Consider the following 21,147-nt stretch of genomic DNA (forward strand, 5'->3'; position numbering starts at 1 on the left):
TAATAATCACCATACCAGAAATCCAACATAAGAACAGAATATTAAAAGTCATTAGAAAGAAGAGACAGATCAACTATAAAGGAAAGCCTATCAGAATCACAACAGACTTCTCAACACAAACAATGAAGTCAAAAAGAGTATGGAGAGAAGTACTTCAGATCCTAAAGGAAAACAACTTCCAACTCACATTAATGTATACTGCAAAAATGTTCTTCAAAATCATTAGAAAAATAAGACCTCCATAAGAAAGAACAGCTGAAAAATTTCATGACCACTAAACCAACCCCACAAAGAATACTGAAAGACATTCTAAATGGACAAAGGAAAAAAACCACTAAGCAAAGCAAACAATTGAACAGAATGGAAAGGTAAAGAAGCAACAGGAGAAAGATAAATGTCAAAAATAAACACCCAAACACACACAAATATCAGTTATAACCATTAATGTAAATGGCCTCAATTCACCAATGAAAAGAAACAAACTGGCAGAATAAATCAAGAAACAATATCCAACCATATGCTGTATACAAGAAACCCATCTAACTTGAAAGGAAACTCATACACTGAAATTCAAAGGATGGAAAACAATACTTCATACAGCAGAAAGCCCCCCAAAACAGGTGTAGCTATTCTGTTTGTAGACAATGTGATTGTCAAACCAAAAATGATTCTAAGAGATAAAGAAGGTCACTACATATTAGTTAGGGGAAAACTTCAAGAGGAAGAGATAACAATCTTAAATATATACACTCCAAATTCAGGAGCACCCAGCTATAGACAACATATATTAACTGAAATGAAAAATAAAATAAGCAATAATACAGTTATAATGGGAGACCTTAACACCCCATTGACAGGAAAAGACAGATCAACTAGACAAAAAAGCAGCACAGAAATAAGAAAAATGGCTCACACTTGTGAATAAATGGACTTGGTGGGCATATACAGAGTGACCCACACAACAAAATTAGAATACACACTCTTCTCACAGGACATTCTGTAACATAGACCATATACTAGCCCACAGAACATGCTTAAGTAAATGCAAAAGGATTGAAAGGGTTCCATGCATGTTATCGGATCATAGCACCATGAAACAAGAATTTAATGACAAAAAACTTCAAAAACTCCACAAACACATGGGAATTTAATAATACACTCCTGATCATTCAGAGGGTCACAGAGGAAATTAAAGAAAAAATTAAACAACATCTGGAAGCAAAATATAAATACAACTATCTGGAGCTTGTGGGATGCATTGAAAGCAAGCCTCAGAAAAAATTATTGTATTGAATTCTCATATCAGGAAAACAGAATGAACACAAATAAACAACCTGATGCTACACTTCAAACACCTAGAAAAAGAAGAGCAAGTCAAGCCCAAAGCCAAAAAATGGGAAAAATTATAAAGGTCAGAGCAGAAATTAATGCAATGGTGACTAAGAAAACAATAAAAAGAATCAATGAGTCAAAGAGTTGGTTCTTTGAAAGAATAAATAAAATTGATAAGCCCCTAGCCAAACTTATTTTAAAAAGGAAAGAAAAAACTCAAATTCCTGCAATAAGAAATTAAAAGGGTACAATCACTACAGGCCCTGTTGAAATACAATCATCAATACCTACTTTGAAAACCTCTACTTCCATAGGTTTGATAACACACAAGAAATAGAGAGATTCCTAAAAATATAACAATTACCAAACTGGGAGCAGGAAGATGTAAAACTGCTGAATAACCCAATTCTGATTAATGAGATTGAAAATGTATTTAAAATCTTACCAACAAAGAAAAGCCCAGGTGAGATGTATTCACTGCAGAATTTTACAACAAATTCAGAGAAGGCATAATGCTGACACTTCTCAGACTCCTCAATAAAATTGAAATGGAAGCCATTTTCCTTAACTCATTCCTGGATGCAATTACTCTAATACCAAAACCAGAGAAAGACAGAACCAAAAAAGAGAACTACAGGCCAATCTCCCTAATGAACATAGATGCAAAAATTCTCAAAAAAATATTGGCAAACAGAATGCAGCAAATCATCAAGCAGATTATACACCACAACCAAGTGGGATTCATCCCAAGAATGCATGGATGGCTCAACATACACAAATTAATAAATGCAATCTACTATATCAATAGAGCCAAAAATAAGAAACACATGAAAATTTCTATAGATGTAACAAAGGCTTTTGATAATGTCCAACAATCATTCATGGTAAGAAACTTACAGAATACTGGAATAGATGGTCTTTACCACAATCTGATAAAAAAAAAACCCTATCTATGACAAATCAATAGCCAGCATCATATTAAATGGCCAAACCTGAGAACCTTTACTCTAAAATCAAGAACAAAGCAAGGAGGTCCATTATCACCACTCATATTCAATATAGTATTCGAAATACTAGCTAGAGCAATTAGACAAGAGAGAGAAATAAAAGAGTAAGGATTGTAAAGGAGAAGTTAAATTATCATTACTTGCAGACCCCATGATACTCTACATAGAAAACCCAAAAAACATTGAGAGACTCCTAGGTATCATGAATAAATTCATTAACATTGCTGGATACAAAGTCATCACTCAAAAATCAATAGCATTCCTATACACAAACAACAAATTCATTGAGCCAGAAATAAGATAAGCTACACCCTTCACAATAGCATCAAAAAAAATTAAATACTTAAGAATCAATCTAACAAAAGAAGCACAATAAGAAAATTCATGGAAAATTATAATACCCTGAAAAAGGAATTGGGGATCTCAGAAAATGGAAAGACTCCTTGTTCATGGATAGGAAGAACAAATATTGTGAAAATGGCCATTCTCCAAACTTTTATACATATTTAACGCAATTCCAATTAAATTCTACTATCATGCCTCACAGATCTAGAGAAATCATTCCTAAAATTCATCTGGAACAAGAAAATTCTTAGAATAGCAAAAGCATCCCTGACTTGAAGTTATACTACAAAGGTACTGTAATAAAGTCATCATGGTACTGGAATAAAAACAGACCTGAAGATCAATGGAATAGATTATAAGTTACAACTACAACTACAAACACACTCAGCCACCTTATCTTTAGTAAAAGGGCCAAACACGTCCACTGGAAGAAAGATATTCTCTTTGTGAAATGGTGCTGAAAAAGCTGGCTCTCCATATGCTGAAAACGAAAATTAGACCCATGCCTATCACTATGTACTAAACTAAAGTCTGAATGGATTGAAAATCTAAATATTAAAACAGAAACACTAAATCTGTTGGAAGACAAATAGGTAAAAATCTTGAAGATATAGGGCTAGATAATTCATGAATGAAAATCAAACTGCAAAGGAAATACTTCCCAGGATCAAGAACTGGGATCTCATCTTATTAAAAAGTTTTTGCAAGTTGAAAAAAATATCCAATGGAATAAAAAGGAAACCCATGAACTTTGAAAAAAGTCTTAGTCCACTATCCCTCAGACAAAGAACTTCTGTCTGGAACATATAAAGAATTAAAAAATTTCAGATCCCAGAAATTCAAAGACTGAATCCAAAAGTGGGCATGTGAATACAAAGTTCTTAGATAAAGAAGTACAAATGACAAATAAATACATGAAAAAATGTTCAGCATCTTTGGTCCTTATCGAGTTGCAAATTAAAATCACACTGAGATTCCATCTCACTCCAGAAAGAATGGCCAGGATCAAGAGAGTTACCAACAAAAATTCTGGAGAGGCTGTGGAGAAAAAGGAACACTTCTGCACTGTTGGGGGAGATTATAAATTGGTGCAACCACTGAGTCTAGAGATTGCTCAAAAAGCTGAGATTGAAAGTCCCTTTTAAACCAGTTATTCCATTTCTGGGCATATTTCCAGAAGAATTGAAAACATATCACAGTGATATATGTGCACCCATGTTTATAGAAGCACAATTTGTAATAGCTAGATTTGTAAACAACCTAAATGCCCATCACCTGAGGAATGGATAAAAAAGGTGTGGTATTTTTATGCAACGGAGTACTACTCAGCTATAAATAATGATCACATTAAGATATTTGTAAGTAAGTGGATGCAACTTGAGACCATACTTGTAAGTGAAATAAATCAAACTCACATGTGCAAATACTGTATTGTCCCCCTAGTGTCAGAAAATCCTCAATAAATACAGTGAAAGGGTAAAAATCTGCTCAGGAAGAAAAACATATCAGGGAAAAAGAGGAAAAAGAAAAAAGGACAAAAAAGTTATTTAAATTTGTATAAATGCACTTAGGGTAGCTAAGATGATTGTGCTACAAATTCTATAATTTCATAGAACAAAACAGTTAACCTTCATAGGATTGAAAGAATTTTGCATGCTTGTGTCTGGTGACCTGAGGAACTTTTGAAGATCACTATGTAAAATATCAACCTTTGTTCTGTTCCTACCACCTTCTTTTGAAGGCTTATACAATCATTGTTTTGAGTTCTTTGCTAGGGTTATTTATTTTTATTTTTTGTTTTTCTAGTAAGCTGTTTTGTTTTGTTTTCCCCTCTAATACAGAAATGATAGGTAAATATATAGAGGCTTATACATGTCTAAAACTTCTCCTAAACAGTTTACAAGAACCAATTATACTATGAATGATGAAATGAACAGCTACTTTGAAGAAAAACAGACATCATAGTATCCATTGCTGATTCTATATCATCATTGTGTGAAATCCAGCAATGTTTCTATTCTTTGTTCAGAGTGGTTTTCATCTGTTTTTTATTGTTTCATTTCAATATACATGAAGGTATGGACATCTATTTTTTATTTTTTTATTTTGAAGAGAATAAAATCAAATGTGACAAAACAAAATAGTCAAAACAAAAGGATGGACATACTACATGATGTAAAAAAATATAAGTTGATCAACAATGGTTCCCTTAATGCCTCTTGCTATCTTCAAAAAATTGCCCATATCATCAGGGGTAATAAAATTGAACAAAACAGCACAGAACAAAACCGGCAAAAATGAAACATTGGAGACATTGTAGGACTTTAAAAGAAGATAATAGTCAAACCAGAATGGGTATCATAGTGAATCTTATTGTCTTTAAAGTAGGTGCCTGTACCCTCAGACTTGATACTATCAAAAAACAGAATAGAATAAAATCAGTTAAAACAAGACAGTGAAAACAATACAGGGCTTCAAATCAAATTAATAAGAAATCAGAAATGGTTTCCATAATATATCCTGCTATCTTTGAAATAGCTGTCCATGCCATCAAATCTAATACAAGTAGACAAACTGAAACAGAATAAAACCAAACTAAACAGAATGATGAAAACAATTTGGGTTTCAAATCATGATAAAAGATTAACAATGGCCACTGCCTTCCCTTTTTAGCCAATTCCTCCCTTTTCGCTTTCACAGTGTGCATTGTACATTTTGCATTCCACTAACTCCCTTAGTTCTTCAATTAGGGAGGCAGACTGTTATTCACATATGTGATTTTAAACCTTTATATCCCTGAGCATGATCTCAAGTTGTATCCATTTACATACAAGAGCCTCAAGGATTTCTTTCTTTATAGATGAGTAGCTTTTCATGGTATAAAAGTGTTATGGCTTTCTAGCCAATCTGCAGCTGGTGGGCAAGATACCTCCAGTTTTATCTGGTTCTCTGTCATACAGAGCATTGTTTTCTCTTCTTTGACTTTCAGTCTATAAATCCTCTTTCTGGTTAATTGCATTTCTGATATAGAGCATATTGATAAACCCTATCTCCTGATCCACTTTGCCTGTGTTTCTTTTTATTGATGAATCGAGGCCATTCCATATTAGTGATTATAACCAACCTTCTCTGCCTCATCTCTCCCATGTTATTTTCCTGCCATTGGTTGAGTACTTTTCCCCTTTATTCCACTGTCTGCCCCATTCAGTGAGCCCCTTCTGCCACTATTCCCGAAACCATGGTCTTTTTTTTCTCTCTCTCTAGAATGTCTTTCAGTATTTTTTGTAGGGTTGAATTGGTGGTCATGAACTCCCCCAGTTCCTCTTTGTCATGGAAGCATGTTGTTTCTCCATTAATTTGGAGAGATAGTTTTTCAGGGTACATCAGTCTGGGTTGGAGGTTATTTTCTTTCAGAATTTGGAATACTTCACTCCAAGCTCTTCTTGATTTGATGGTTTGTGTTGAGGTCTGTCATGATTCTGATGGTGATCTGTTTCATTTCTCTGACAACTTTTAATACTCTGTTCTTGTGTTGAATTTCTGGGATCTTGATTATTTATATTTCTGGATGTAGATCTATTTTGGTTGTAGCTGGCTGGAGTTTTGTATGTCTCATATATCTGAATATCATTTTCTTTTCCTATGCTTAGAAAGTTCTCTTTAATTATTTCTATAAACAGCCTATGTATTTCATTTGTGTTTACCTCTGCTTCTTCACTCACATTTTTTTATACTTAAGTTATAGAACTTCTTGTCATCTTCTAGCCTTTGCATTGTTACTTTCTGGTTTTTTGTTATTTTTAAGAGATCTTTCCTTTTGTGATTGCATGCTGCAAACCTATCTTCAAGGTTTGAAAGTCTATATTTAGTTTCTTTCAAGCAGTTTTGCCAGATTTCAATGGAGTTTTTAATTTCTTGATAATCTCTTTGAATCTGTTTCATGTATTCTAATTTTTTTATATTCTTCATTGAAGGTTTCCCTCCTTTTTCTACATTCTATGTTCTTTTATCTGTGTCTTCTTTAGAGGTGTTTAGCAATTCTTTTATTATGTTTCTCATATCTTCTTTTACCTGTAATGATATTTCTGTTCTAAGTTTTTTATAACTTCATGGAGTTGTTTCTTTATTTCAGTTGCTGTTGCTTCAAAACTGCAAATGGGCAACTCCCAATTTCTTCTGTGTGGATATCTCCTGGACCAGTACTGCTTGGGTTGGAGGCCAGAGACTGCTTTTTGCTTCTTTACATTCTCATGTTCCTGGTTTCTTCCAGAAAAGTGAGTAGTGGGGTCCCCAGCTCTTCCTGTATTGGCTACAATTACTCTGAAGTGTACTGGCTAGGTATTTCTGCTGTTTGCTGCGTTCCCCAGTCTGCTGGTGGCTACTGGAGGGTAAGCAGGGGTGGGGCAGGTTTGCCTCTCCCTTCTAAATGGTTAACCACAGGAGTCTTCACCATATTAGTGTGTTCTGGGTGGGTGTGGTTGGTTAAGGATAGCTTTAGGGAAACCTCTGCAGTGGCTATTGGACTATGCAGGGAGGCGGGACTCAGTCCAAGCAATTTCCACTAGTCTGCCCTGAGCTAGGAGTGGCTGAATGAAGCTGGCTATAATTGTGTTCTGGGCTTATCCTGCCCAACTCCAAAATTACACCTAGCCAATCACCCACTCCCACAGGAATACTGAGTTCCCCACACTCACCACCAGCCTATGCAGTTCTCTGGTCTGCTTCCACTCTACCACCATGTCTCCCTGCCAAGGCCTCTGGGCTTGCTAGCCACCAGCTTCACTGTGCCTGTGTGTCTCCAGGTTCCAATAGCACTTCTGACACAGTGGTTCCAGCTCTGGTGAAAGTGCTGCCAGCTACTGCCTTCTTCTGTTTAAGTTTTTCTTTTCTTTTTTATTGTCTCAGTGGGCTTCAATTTGCACTTTAGTTTCTTCTTGGGTTGAGGAGACCAACTTCTTTCCTTTTTGTTTTCTCCAGCATTCTATATTTCAGCATCTGGACTGTTTCTCTTAGAGAGGCTATTTACTCCACTGCTTACTGTTCCACTATCTTCCCAGATTCCTAAACAGCTATTTTGAAGAGAATAAGAAACATTATGGCAGATATTGTTGATTTTCCTATTTTCTAGTTTTGAAGGCCTGCAATGACTTCATTACTCTGTTATGATGGGTTTTATACTATTTTTTTGTATGAAACCATTGTGTGTGAAGATATGAACAATTATTTAGAAGAAAATGAGAGACATGGTAGCCACTATTGATCTCCTGTTGTCTTGCTTTGAACTGTTTTACTTACATTGGTTTCTTCTTATCTTTCTTTGTTCTGTTTTGTTGTATTTATTTTTACCATTTTTAAAATTAAAAAAAGGAAATTTAGAGAGACCATGAAGGAGAGAACAAGGCCTCACTAAGAAGCAACTCCCCCCCACCAATGAACTAGAGCCATGCATGGGCCACTACTGGAATGAAGACAGAGACCCAAACTTTTCCCTGTGAGTCAGCACCATTTGTGTACTGTGGGGGGTGAACAAAGCACTACCAAGAAGCATGCACACCCCCAACATATGAACCAGCAACATGTGTGGGCTGCTGGTGACATAGGAGAGCCAGACGCCAGCCCCTGCTGGTTCAAAGAAATACAGCCCCCCAACCTGTAAGAGATCAGCTGATCTGGAGAAACACAGGCTGTGATGATAGTTATTTAGGTGAAAGGCAATTGACACGTGTGGTGTTTTGGTGTTTCATTGACATTGCAGATCTAGAGCCAGAGATTTGATTATCTGTTCAGAAGATAGTGATATGCAATGTGGCATCAAGGGGAGCTCTTCTGAATGTGGTGGCTATTGTTGATTCCCTATTGTCTTGTTTTGAGATTCTGAGTTATTTTCATTGTTTTGTTGGGTTGAGTTTTATTCTATTTCATTTTTCTTGATTTTGTTATATCCAAAGGCATGAACAGCTTTTTCACAGACAGTAAAATACACGATGGTGGCCATTTTCTTTTCATTATTGTCTTATTTTGAAGTCCTTTATTATATTCACTGTTTTGTTTCTATTGTATCCATTCTATTCTGTTCTGCTAGATTTTTACTACATTTTAAGGTATCTGCAGCTATTTTCAAGATGACAATAGGTACTATGGTAATTGTTGTTGATTTCACAGTATTTGAAGTCCTGTATTACTTACAGAGATTTGCTTTGTTTTCCTTGGTTTTATTCTCTTTAAAAGAAAATTTAAAAAGATATTTAGAGAATATTTAATATCAGTGTCCCTCAAACTTCTTTTCTTATTTTAAAAAAGATTAAGATAAAAAAGAACATAACAAAACATGTGAGAACAGAACAACTTAAGCAACATAGTGTTTCACTAAAAGACAACCTGACATAACAGCAGCTACCATAGTGTCTCTTTCCTTGAAATATTTGCATATACCTTCATACACTTTAGTATCAAACATAACAGTGTAAAACAGTATACAACAGTAACTGTACAGTATATAACAGAAGGAGCAGTATAAAACCATTCAAGAGAATGAAAGTATTACACGGTTTTCAGAACCAACTAACAGAAAACAAACAATTGTTACTAAGTTATCTCCTTGTCCATAAAAAATTTTTATTTATAACTTTTTTAATATCAAAATATATTTTATTCTGGACCTCTTTCAGATCTGATTCAAATTACAGTTGTCAAAGCAATACAGTGCAAAGGGAAACTGCAACAACTACAACAAAAAATGTGCCTGGAAAGGATAAAAAGGGTTATATAGGGACAAGTCATTGTGATGTGAAACCAAAATACATCATAAGTGTAATTAATTGACATGGTCCAAGACAGCATAGAACATGTATATCAGTCTTCCTTACACAGTAATCATGAAAACTGAACAATAAAGTTCTTTAACGTGTACAAAAAACTGTCATGGGCAGGTTTACACTTTTACAACAGTTTTAAAGTTAACTGGATAACTAAAGAAATGATGTAGACATTTTCATCCAGTGCTATAGGTAGCCTCACAGAATTAGACCCAAAGGATTTGTAAAAATCAAAATGAAAACATAACTACAATGTCAAAGTCAGGAAAGATTAGTTTCTGTATTCAAGGATTACAGAGCTAAAAATGCAGTCTGCATGTTTTTATTTGTAATGGGATGGGTAAGTACATCAGACTAGATTTAACATGAAGGATGTTTTCTTGAACTTATCCATAAATTTCAAAGAAAACATCATGAATGGCTGGCTTACTAGGAAAAAATATGCCTTAGTTATTCACCCTGCTTCAACACTGTCAACGGAAAAGCAGAAACAAAGAATACTATCAATACCTCAGAGATAATGAAATAAGACATTAAATTTCTAAATCAGTGTATTAAAAAAGTGAACACTTTCTGTTTTCCACTCCTACATTTACCTAGAATCATGTTTTTAAAAACTTGATATTAAATGTGACACTTTAGAGCTACTACTGGATGGAGTAAATCATAACTTCCCACTCTCCCTTCCATCCCTGCTGGTTCAGAGAAAGGAGAGGGGGAAAAAAAAACAGACAAACAAAAACAACAACCAGGGTCTCTTATGGGTTTGCTGCTATTCCCCAAAATGTTGGCATTTGCTGCCACGCCACAATGTAGGTCCACTGAAACAGGACTTCTGTGGAAACTGTCAACAGTAACTCACCATAAGCAAGTACTATCCTTAGCATGAGAATAAATACAGGTTCTGTACAAAGTTACAGTGTGCTTAAGAAAATGAAAATCATCTTAAAAGAGTAAACACTGCATTTGAGACTTATGTTCTACTTAGTAAAGCTTGTCATTTTTGCTTGCTGCAGTATGATCATTTGTGATTCCTTTAAATAGCAAAAATGCACAGTCCGCTTTAGGCCTCTACTCATTTATAGTTTACATTACTCTTAACAAAACCACTCTACATAAACAGATAGATCCTTAAAAATAGTACTCTCTCATTAAATCTAATTTGACAGAAAGAAGTTCAAGGAAAAAAGGAGTGCTTTATAAGTTAAGTGAAAAAGTAGAAATCTTTGGCCTTTCTCTTGACATTTTCATATCAAAAAGCAAAAAACCTTCATGTAATTCAATCTAATGATTACTTTTTGCACCATAATTTGTTTTTTATACCACAAAAGGAGGTACTTTCAGTATCTGTAAAAGATTTTTAATCCTAAGACATACTTACCTAGAGGACAATTAATTAAAACATAATTTGATGTACTCTAAGATCTATTAGAAAATTACCAGTTACCACTTCTAAAAGCCACTTGAAACTCAGTGCTTCCTGGTTCATTATAGGGGACTGAAAGAAATATAAGTAAAGAATTTCCTACATGGAGAAAAAGATACTCCTTTATAACATTTAAAGTGGCAGCTGCTCTTTCTGTATTCTGTTTTAATCAAAGAGTATTCATTCACTTTCCTTCCTGTTTTTCCTTGTAAATTTCTTACAGTAGTGTATAGGATGATGGTCTGTAATGAACACCACAGAAAACTACTGGGTTAAACTTGATCTTCAGGAGTACATTAGGAAAAAAATAGGAAAAATGAGTAAGAACCTCAAATATAGAACTTTATAGGCTGTGAAACTTCGTCTCTTGCAAATATGTTGCTGCTCAATTAGAGATGATCTCACTTTTTTTCTACTGGAGCAGCATTATGGCACATCAGCAGGCAATGATGATGTTGAGAACAGCAGCAAAAACAAGCAATTGTATGTTCATGAAGAACCCAAGCCTACAAAATGGATACCTTTCAGAAAAGTTCATACTTAAAAAGACCCAAGACTTCAGGATAATAAAGCTCTGCATTTATAATCTTATATGCCCTATTGTGACAATTATGCTAAAGTAAAATAGCTAAAGAATTTTTAAAAAACAGAAAAGATGACAATATCATAAAAATGTAGCTAGCTGTCTATTTGGCAGCTATATTGCAGAATTTCTGGCTGTCTTTTAATCAGCTGGGGGGAAAAGGTTAATAACTGTATGCAAATGAATAAACTGTCCTTATCAAAATAAAAAAGTACTACCAAGAACCACCTCTGACTTTGAGATTTGAGTTCAGTACAATTGACAAATGCATCACTAAAGGAAAATGCAGCTTAAATATACTCAAAACATTTGTGTCTATTCCTGGAAGCACATTTAAAAATTATTGCACAGATTTTTAAATTTTTATTTTTATTTTTTTAAACAACAATAGAGGTCAACCACAGATGCAGACCTCTAGAAAGAAAAGCAGTATTTCAAGTGCCAGCTACTCAGCATATTAGGTTTCCTACATAAGTCACAGGGTAATAAGTTCTAAATATCTCTAATGTGATCCAAAACCCTATAAACAGCTGGCACAAAACAATCATGAATGACTGTCTCTCTGGATATGAATTTAAAAAAAATATTATTACAGTATCATAGTCCCCACTAACAACAGCTGGGGCACATATAACAATGTATTGTAAATTAAGTGTATTTATTCTCTTACCAATAGCAAATGCTACTCTATCTTAGTAAAACCAAGACTTGCTTCAACCAATGCTATTTTGTAAAAAACAGCAAAACAACAAATGCTGCATATCAAAGCTGCATTACTTGGGTTAAATCAGTTTCTACTTAAACCTAGAACTCAGGTTAAAATTTTAGTAGTAAAGGCCTCAAACTAACTAGTGACAGGACTAGTGTTTTTAATTTGCTAAGTTTGTTAACAAGCAATTGCTTAATCAAAACTTTTAAGATATAAATTTGACAACTATCTTTTTCAAACTTGACACTCTGGGTTATATTAATCATGATAAACCCTGTTAATACACATACATATGACCTCATCCTAACATTTATCTGTATATTGTACTTCAGTTGCATGAACATGAGGAGATTTGATACCTGCTTTTTTAAGAAAATACTTGATATAAATAGAGTAAAAGACATGATATAGTAGTGATTACTGGAAAAAAATAGCAGCTTACATCTATCTATATTTTAAAAAAATGTAGTCACAAGTACCACGAATGCAGATTCAGAGCAGCAGGGAGGTTAGTGCAATTATACTTTTGAAAAAAAATTCAGAATCACTGCTATTTAAAAACACCTTGAAGCAAGTCTTTTATTTTAAAGGTTGTTTTTAAAACTAAGGTAACAAACATTTTGCCATGTAATGGCAGTGTTATACACCGTTATCTTGCTTTGTATAAAGAAAAATAACGTGAGATTTTTAATACTGGAGTTTGGTTACATTACATAGTTAAGCTTCTATACAGAATGATGGACACTTTGAGAAGCTAATCCTTATCCAGAAACATTTTAATCTCTTAGAAAACAAAGCAAAACAAACAAACAAAAAGTCTGAAATTACTTTGCTCCTTTTCACAATAGTGCACATTTTAACCATAATTCAGTTATGGCTACAAAACATCATAAGGTTTTTTTAATATATCTTCTCTATGGTATTTAAAAAAATTTTTGTGCCCTTCTAGTCTTTAATTGGCATAAATGTCCCCAAAAAGAAGCTATTGTATTTAAGCTACATCACCAAAAACAAGAAAACAAACAAACAAAAAAACCACACAAAAATAGAGCATAATACCCTTTTACTGATGTGTCTTAGATTGACATGACTGAAGTCACATGTTTTCATTTAATTTCCAATTCTCTCTTTCACAATATGCACCAATTGAATATATGCTCTGAGAGCCATAAAATGTACCAAACATCTACCTCTTCAAAAGAATGCATAAAAGTATTTTTAAGAATTTTTTGTTGTTTAAAAGGTGAAAAAAATATAAAGAAACTAATTCACTACCTTACTTCAGGCATCCATAATCTAAACCAAAAACAAAATTTAAAAGCAAGAACAAACTACTGCTGCGAGTTTTTATAAGTCCATTTTCTCTGTACATGCAAACTGTTCACTACTGAAGGGAAAAAAAAAAGAATATAATACATGGTGTCTGCTGATTCAAAGGGAAGAAACAAGCCTGTCATTAGTATCCAAAAACTGGTACATGTATGGTCTGCTTTTATAATGTATATTTCTTTCTGTCTTCTGTTTTCCAAAATTTCTAAATGCTATTTTAGGGGCACAGCAGATTAGAGTCCAGCACTTGGTGAACAAAATTCACAAGCTGTGACAATACTCTGTCATCTTCAGGGTGCAATTTTGTTTGTATACACTGTATGTATATATTTCTTTTAGATTTGGCTGTAGTGGACTGGCCATGGTTCAAGTGGGACTATAGCAGTACATGGGTCAGGGACAGTCATTTTGGCTATGTACACATTCATAGTCCGTCCATGGCTTCCAACTAGTAGTGCTGTTTCTGAAGGTCTAATACACAAACTGAACCGTCTGATGCACTGGCTCCAACTTTGTCTCCTGCTGCATTCCAGCAAACCTCAAAAATTCTACCTGTTCCCCTATAGCTGTGAACTAGAGCACCTGTCTGTGTGTTCCAGATGTGCACACACTTGTCAAAAGAACCACTTGCCAAGTATCTGCCATCAGGACTGTACACAGGCTCTTGGTGTTTTGTCAAAGTATGGATGCAAATCCCTCGGTCTACATCCCATAACCTAACAGTAGAATCAAAGGATGCACTTGCTAACATAAGGTTGTCATTTGGATTATTTGTCCCTGGTCCTGTTGGACTCCACTTAATAGTATAGATTTCTTTATTATGTGCTTGCAAATCATGGACACAGTTGTCTTGTTTCATACTCCATATCTTCCGTCATGTCATCAGGACAAGAAGCCAGGAGACTGCCAGTTGGGTCCCATTTGATAGCTCTTACTTCATTCGTATGTCCTTGGAATGTTTTAATATGTCTGTCTTGTCCTAATTTGCAGATGTGAATGCACATATTTGTACTACAAGAAGCAAAGGTGTTGTTGCTCTGCCAGTCAACATCCAATGCTGGTGCTGAATGAAAAGGAAACTATTGCTTGGCTTCACCAGTATGTGCATCCCAAATAGTTGTAGTCTTATTTACTCCAGCACTTAGGATGAAGTTTCCTTTCTTATTCCATTTTAATGCAAATATTGGGCCTTTATGCTGCCCTAAGGTGGTAGCAAGATTACCATCTTTAGTCCATATTCTGGCAAATCCATCATATGAACCATTCACTATTCCAATCTAGGGGTGTTACATCCTTGTTGCTTGGAACATCTTGTCCTTCTTCTCATATACAATGTCTAAGTACTAGCTGTATGGAACCACTAGTGCTATTTTCACTAAGATTCCATATTCTTGCTGTTGAGTCTCCTGACCCCAATGCCAAGAGATCACTAACAGGGTTCCAGGCACAGATTAAAAACTTCAGATTCATGGCCCCATAACACAACTGCTTTATTAGGAGGGATTTCAACATCCCCATCTACTTCCATCATATCAGTATGATTATTTGCTACGGTGTGTGCTCCATTTGCTGTATTTTCTCCATTTTTTTGCAGATCCCTGTTGGTTGTTTGCAGCTGCAGCAGCTGCAGCAGCTGCCGTCTGTTGCTGTGCAAGCTTATCTCGGTAAGCTTGCTGTCTCGTCTGTACTACATCAGGCATCACGGCATCTATCAGGGACAAAGACTCTATGGGTTGACCATCAAACAAGGTACCATCCTCACTGATACTAACTTCTGCCTCTACATACTGTAGACCTTTGTGGATGATAGAGATCAATGCAGCAGGTAGGACAAGTGCACCATTTATGTTAGACTGACTTATATGGCTTTCTATACCAAAGGTAAATGCTGAATGAGAAAATTCATTGGCAGTGCATTGATGTGGGGATGTGCAACTCAGTATCTGGTATGGCCAATCACAAGCCGCTGTTGCTGGACATGGCGGCCTGCGACTCTGCTCCCCCCTACGGGGAATGGAGCATGAGGAAACTCCCCTCCTCACCGCCACCACTGCCTCCAACCACCACCAAAATCTATACTATCACATATAATAAAATCCAATAAGATACAACATGATAAAACTGATGGAGACAGAAGAACAAAAGCTTGGTAAGACTTCATAACAAGATGCCATTAAATCAGCACTAGCTATTATAATGTCTTGTTTTCTTCAAAATAGCTGTTCATACCATCACAGACAATAAAATCAAACAACCCAGAATAAAACCATTCCAACTAATGAATGAAAACATTATAAGTCTTCAAAGCCATATAATGGGAAATCATGATTACCACATACTTTTGTGTATTCTTACCATTTCTTACACTAGGGAGACTATTGGGTACTTATATATGTGAGTTTGATTTATTTCACTTATGAGTATGGTATCAAGCTTCGTCCATTTATAAATATCTTACTGTGATCATTCTTTATAGCTGAGTAGTACTCCATTATATAAAAATACCACAGCTTTTTTATCCATTCCTCAGTTGATGGACACTTAGGTTGTTTCCAAGATCTGGCTATTACAAATTGTGCTGCTATAAACATGGGTGCACATATATCATTAAAACCACACCAAGAGGGGCTGGGATTTAGCTCAGCAGCATAAAGCGCCTGCCTTGCAAGCAGGCAGTCGTGAGTTCGATCCCTGGTACTGATAAAAAAGAAAAAGACAAAACACACACACACACACACACACACACACACACACTGAGAGAGGCCTGCCCAGGATATGCCCAGCGACCTTCTCCAGAATGGGGAACTGGGAAACTCAGCTGGCAGCTGGGGTGAGTCCATGCACGCCATCATGAGCCCAGAGACTGTGTTAATACCATTGCTCCCAGAGCTCAAGTGCCCGCTCAGAGCCCAGTCACACTAGGCTGCACTTGTCCGGCAGGTTTCAGGCCTGCCCAAGACATGCCCAGCAACCTTCTCAGGAACCGGGAACTGGGAAACTCAGGAGATGGCTGGGGTGAGTCCATGTGCCATCCCAAGGCTGGGAGATGGTGTGATCATTGCTCCCAGAGATCAAGGACCCACCCAGAGCCCAGCCACACTAGACTAGCCTTGGGAAGTTTTGCAGCCTGAGTAGATTACCCCCAGCGACCTTCTTTGATTATGGGAGTTGAGAGCAGGTGAAGTGAGTTTCAGGGCATATGTCTCTTCACAGGGAGAGCTTTAGCCCATCATCCACAGTGGTTAGGTGCCTGCCCAGCTACACAGAACACTGAAGATGGCATGGGAGGGCCGGAGGGCCTGACTGGACCACGATCAGCAACCTCCATTCAGTCCCAGGAGCCTACGGCATAGGAGACAATTTCCAACACATCCAGGGGAAGCCTTAGAAAAACACTTCAAACACAGAAATATAGGAAAATGACAAAATCTCAAAATGCAATCTTAAAACTCCAGCCAATCACAAGAAAGCCTAGGAGCCACGTGCATAGAAGAAAATATATGACATACACCTGAAATACCTGTAATAATAGCAACTGAATTGAAGAAGCAACTCCAGGAAACGTTAAAGGAATTCAAACTAGAGATAATCTCCCAGGTAAACGAAGAAATGATAAAAGTAATGAAAGAGATACTGAACACATCTAAAGAAGACACAGTTTAAAAACTAGAGGAACAAAACAAAAAGATAGAATCCCTGGATGAACAATTTAAGAAACCAACAGAATGCATGAAGCAGATGCAAAGAGAGATACAGGAAAACTTGACTCAGTGAAAGTGAATATAGAATTTCAGACCTTGAAAGCAAGATTGCAGCTAGTGAACAGGAAAGGAAAGATCATTTAAAAAAAAAAACCGGAATCAGGAAATAACAATTCAACAGCTGCAAGATGATGAAAAAGAAAATCAATGTAAGATTAATAGGGATAAATGAAAAAGAAGGGAACAACACAAGTGATATCGAGGCTATTCACAGAAGTCATAGCTGAAAATTTCCCTAACATGAGAATAGAAACTGACATTAGGATTAGTGAAGCATATAAAACTCCAAATAGCAATATCCAACATAAAACTAAACCCAGACATATAATAATCACCATCCCAGAAATCCAACATAAGAATGGAATACTAAAAGCTGTCAGAGAGATCACCTTTAAAGTAAAGCCTATCAGAAGACTTCTCAAGACAAACAATGAAGTCAAGAAGAGCATGGAGTGAAGTATTTCAAACCCTAAAGCAAAATGATTTTCAATCCAGACTGATGTACTCTGCAAAACTGTTCTTCAAAATGGATGGACAAATAAGATACTTCCATGGCAAAGAACAGCTGAAGAATTTCATGAACACCAAGCCAACCCTTCAAAGAATACTGAAAAATAGTCTAGATACACATAGGAAAAAACCACTAAGCAAGGTAGACAGCTAAACAGAATGGAAAGATAAAGAAGCAACAGCAGAAAGATAATATGCCAACAATAACCCAATATATAACACTTATAACCATCAATGTAAATTGTCTCAGTTAACCAATTAAACTAAACAGACTGGCAGAATGGATCAAGAAACAACACCCAACCATATGCTGTCTACAAAAAAACCCATCTAACCAAAAAGGAAGCTCACAGATTGAAAGTCAAAGGATGGAAAACAATGCTTCATGCAACAGGAACTGAAAAAAAAGCTATTTTGTTTGCAGATAATGTGTACTTCAAATCAAGAATGATCCTAAGAGATAAAGAAGGTCACTACATACTGCTTAGGTGAAAACTTAAACAAGAAGAGATAACTATCATAAATGTATATATGCACCAAATTCCAGCAAAGCAAGTATTAAAAGCAAGTATTAAAAGAAGCAAGTATAAAAGAAGCAAGTATTAAAAAAGCAAGTATTAAAAGCAAGTATACAAAGCAAGTATTAAAAGAAATGAAAAACCAAATTAGCAATAACACAATTATAACAGGAGCCCTTAACACACCATTGAAACCAAGGGACAGATCAACCAGACAGAAAGTCAGCAAAGAAATAACAGAACTGAATCACATCTGTGAACAAATGGACTTGGTAGACATATACAGAGTGTTCCATCCAACAACATCAGAATATACATTCTTCTCAGCAGCAATAGGACATTCTCTAAAATACACCATATACTAGCTCACGGAACAAATTTAAATCAATGCAGAAGAATTGAAATTATCCCATGCGTGTTATCAGATCATAGTGTCATGAAACTAGAAATTAATGATAAAGGAAACTGCAAAAACCACACAAACACATGGAAATTGAATAATAAACTCTTGAGCAATCAGTGGGTCACAGAGGAAATTAAAGAAGAAATTAACCAATACCTACAAGCAAATGAAAATAAAAACACAGCTTATTGGAAAGTTATACACCATGACGAAGTGGGATTCATCCCAGGCATTCTGGTAAGCTGCTCTGAAGAAAGCAGTCCTCAGAGGAAAATTTATTGCACTGAGTTCCCACATCACAAAAATGGAATGAATACAAATAACCTGTTGCTACACCTCAAACATCTAGAAAAAAAGAGCAAGTAAAGCCCAAAGGCAAAAGAAGGGAGAAAATTTTAAAAATCAGAGCAGAAATTAATACAATAGAGACTAAGAAAACAATCCAAAGAATCTATGAATCAAAAAGTTGATTCTTTGAAAGAATAAATAAAATTGATAAGCCCCAGCCAATCTTATTAAAAAAGGAAAGAAACAGCTCAAATTCATGCAATAAGGAATAAAAAAGGTGAAATCACTATAAACTCTGTGGAAATACTGAAGATCATCAACACCTATTTCAAAAATCTCTACTCTCATAGGTTAAATATCACAGAAGAAATGGAGAGATTCCTAGAAACGTATGAAGCACCAAAGCTGGGTCAAGAAGATGTAAAACTGCTGAATAACACAAATTTATTAATGAAATTGAAAATGTAATTAAATCCCTATCTACAAAGAAGAGCCCAGGCCCAGACATATTCACTGAAGAATTCTACTAGAAATACAAAGTAGACTTAAAGCTGACACTCCTCAAACTCTTCAATGAAATTGAAAGGGAAGCAATCTTTTCTAATTCATTCCTGGAAGCAAATATTACTCTAGTACCAAAACCTGAGAAAGACCCAACTAAAAAAGAGAAATACAGACCAATCTCTCTAATGAATACAGATGCAAAAATCCTCAATAAAATATTGGCCAATAGGATGCAGCAAATCATCAAGAAAGTTGAACACCATGACAAAGTGGGATTCATCCCAGGCATGCAGGCACATTTCAACATACATAAATCAATAAATGTAACCCACCATATCAATAAAGTCAAAAGTAAGAATCACATGATCATCTCTATAGATGCAGAAAAAGCTTTTGATAAGGTCCAACACTCATTCATGCTAAGGACCTTACAGAAAATTTGAATAGATGGCCATTATGTAAATATGATAAAGGCCATCTATGACAAACCTACAGCCAGCATTATATTAAATGGTCAAAACTGAAGACCTTTACCTTGAAATCAGGTGCAAGACAAGGATGTCCCTTATCACCACTCCTGTTTAACGTAGTACTGGAAATACTAGCCAGAGCAATTAGACAACAGAGAGAAATAGAAAGGGTAAAGATAGGAAAAGAGGAAGCTAAAGTATCATTATTTGCAGATAACATGATACTCTATATAGATGACCCTCAAAACTCCATTGAAACTCCTAGATATAATAAATGAACTCCACAATATAGCTGGATACAAAATCAATACTCAAACATCGAAAGCATTTCTATACACTCACAACAAAATCACTGAGAAAGAAATAAAAGAAGCCACACCCTTCACACTAACTATTTCATCCAAAAAATGAAATAGTTAGGAATTAATCTCACAAAACTAGTAAAAGATCTATACATGGAAAATTATAATGCCCTGAAAAAGAAATTGAAGAGGATCTCAGAAAATGGAAAGACATCTCTTTCTCATGGATAGGAAGAATAAAAATGGCCATTCTCCCAAAACTGTTATACAGATTCAATGCAATCTCAATGAGAATACCATCAACATACCTCATAGATCTAGCGAAATCAATCCTAAAATTCACCTGGGACCAGAAGATACCTAGAATAGAAAAAGCAATTCTAAGCAGCAAAGGCAAGGCAGAAGGCATCACAATCACTGACTTGAAGTTGTATTACAAAGGAAGTGTAATAAAATCAACATGGTTTTGTAATAAAAACAGATCTGAAGATCAATGGAATAGATTAGAAGATGCAATCACAACTATCAACACACTCAACCAACTTATCTTTGATAAAGGGGCCAAAAATATTCACTGGTTAATGGCAGACTGTTTAATAAATGGGCCTGGAAAAACTGGCTCTCCTTTTTTTTTTTTATTTAAAGAAAAGGAAACAAAAAAATACATGGAGATAAAAAAAGGGTAGAAATAATACAAAATTACAGAAAAACAAATGATAAGAAATTGCTGGTTGATAAGTTACATATTGTCATCTTAGAAATAGCTGCTCAGGTTATAGAATTAAAGTATTTAGAATGACATTCAAAAAGTGACATTACAAACAGTTCTGCTCAATGATCAAACA

At 35.4% G+C, this 21,147-nt stretch overlaps 1 pseudogene; it reads right to left on the reverse strand.

The window, feature by feature from the left end:
• Positions 1 to 9,310: 9,310 nt before the first annotated feature.
• On the reverse strand, positions 9,311 to 15,731 carry LOC134475468 (F-box-like/WD repeat-containing protein TBL1XR1; annotated as a pseudogene).
• Between the last annotated feature and the right edge of the window lie 5,416 nt (positions 15,732 to 21,147).

This window comes from Cavia porcellus, unplaced genomic scaffold, assembly GCF_034190915.1.
Source record: "Cavia porcellus strain 051 isolate PalLab524CR breed Dunkin Hartley unplaced genomic scaffold, mCavPor4.1 scaffold_3, whole genome shotgun sequence".
Classification (NCBI taxonomy): domain Eukaryota; kingdom Metazoa; phylum Chordata; class Mammalia; order Rodentia; family Caviidae; genus Cavia; species Cavia porcellus.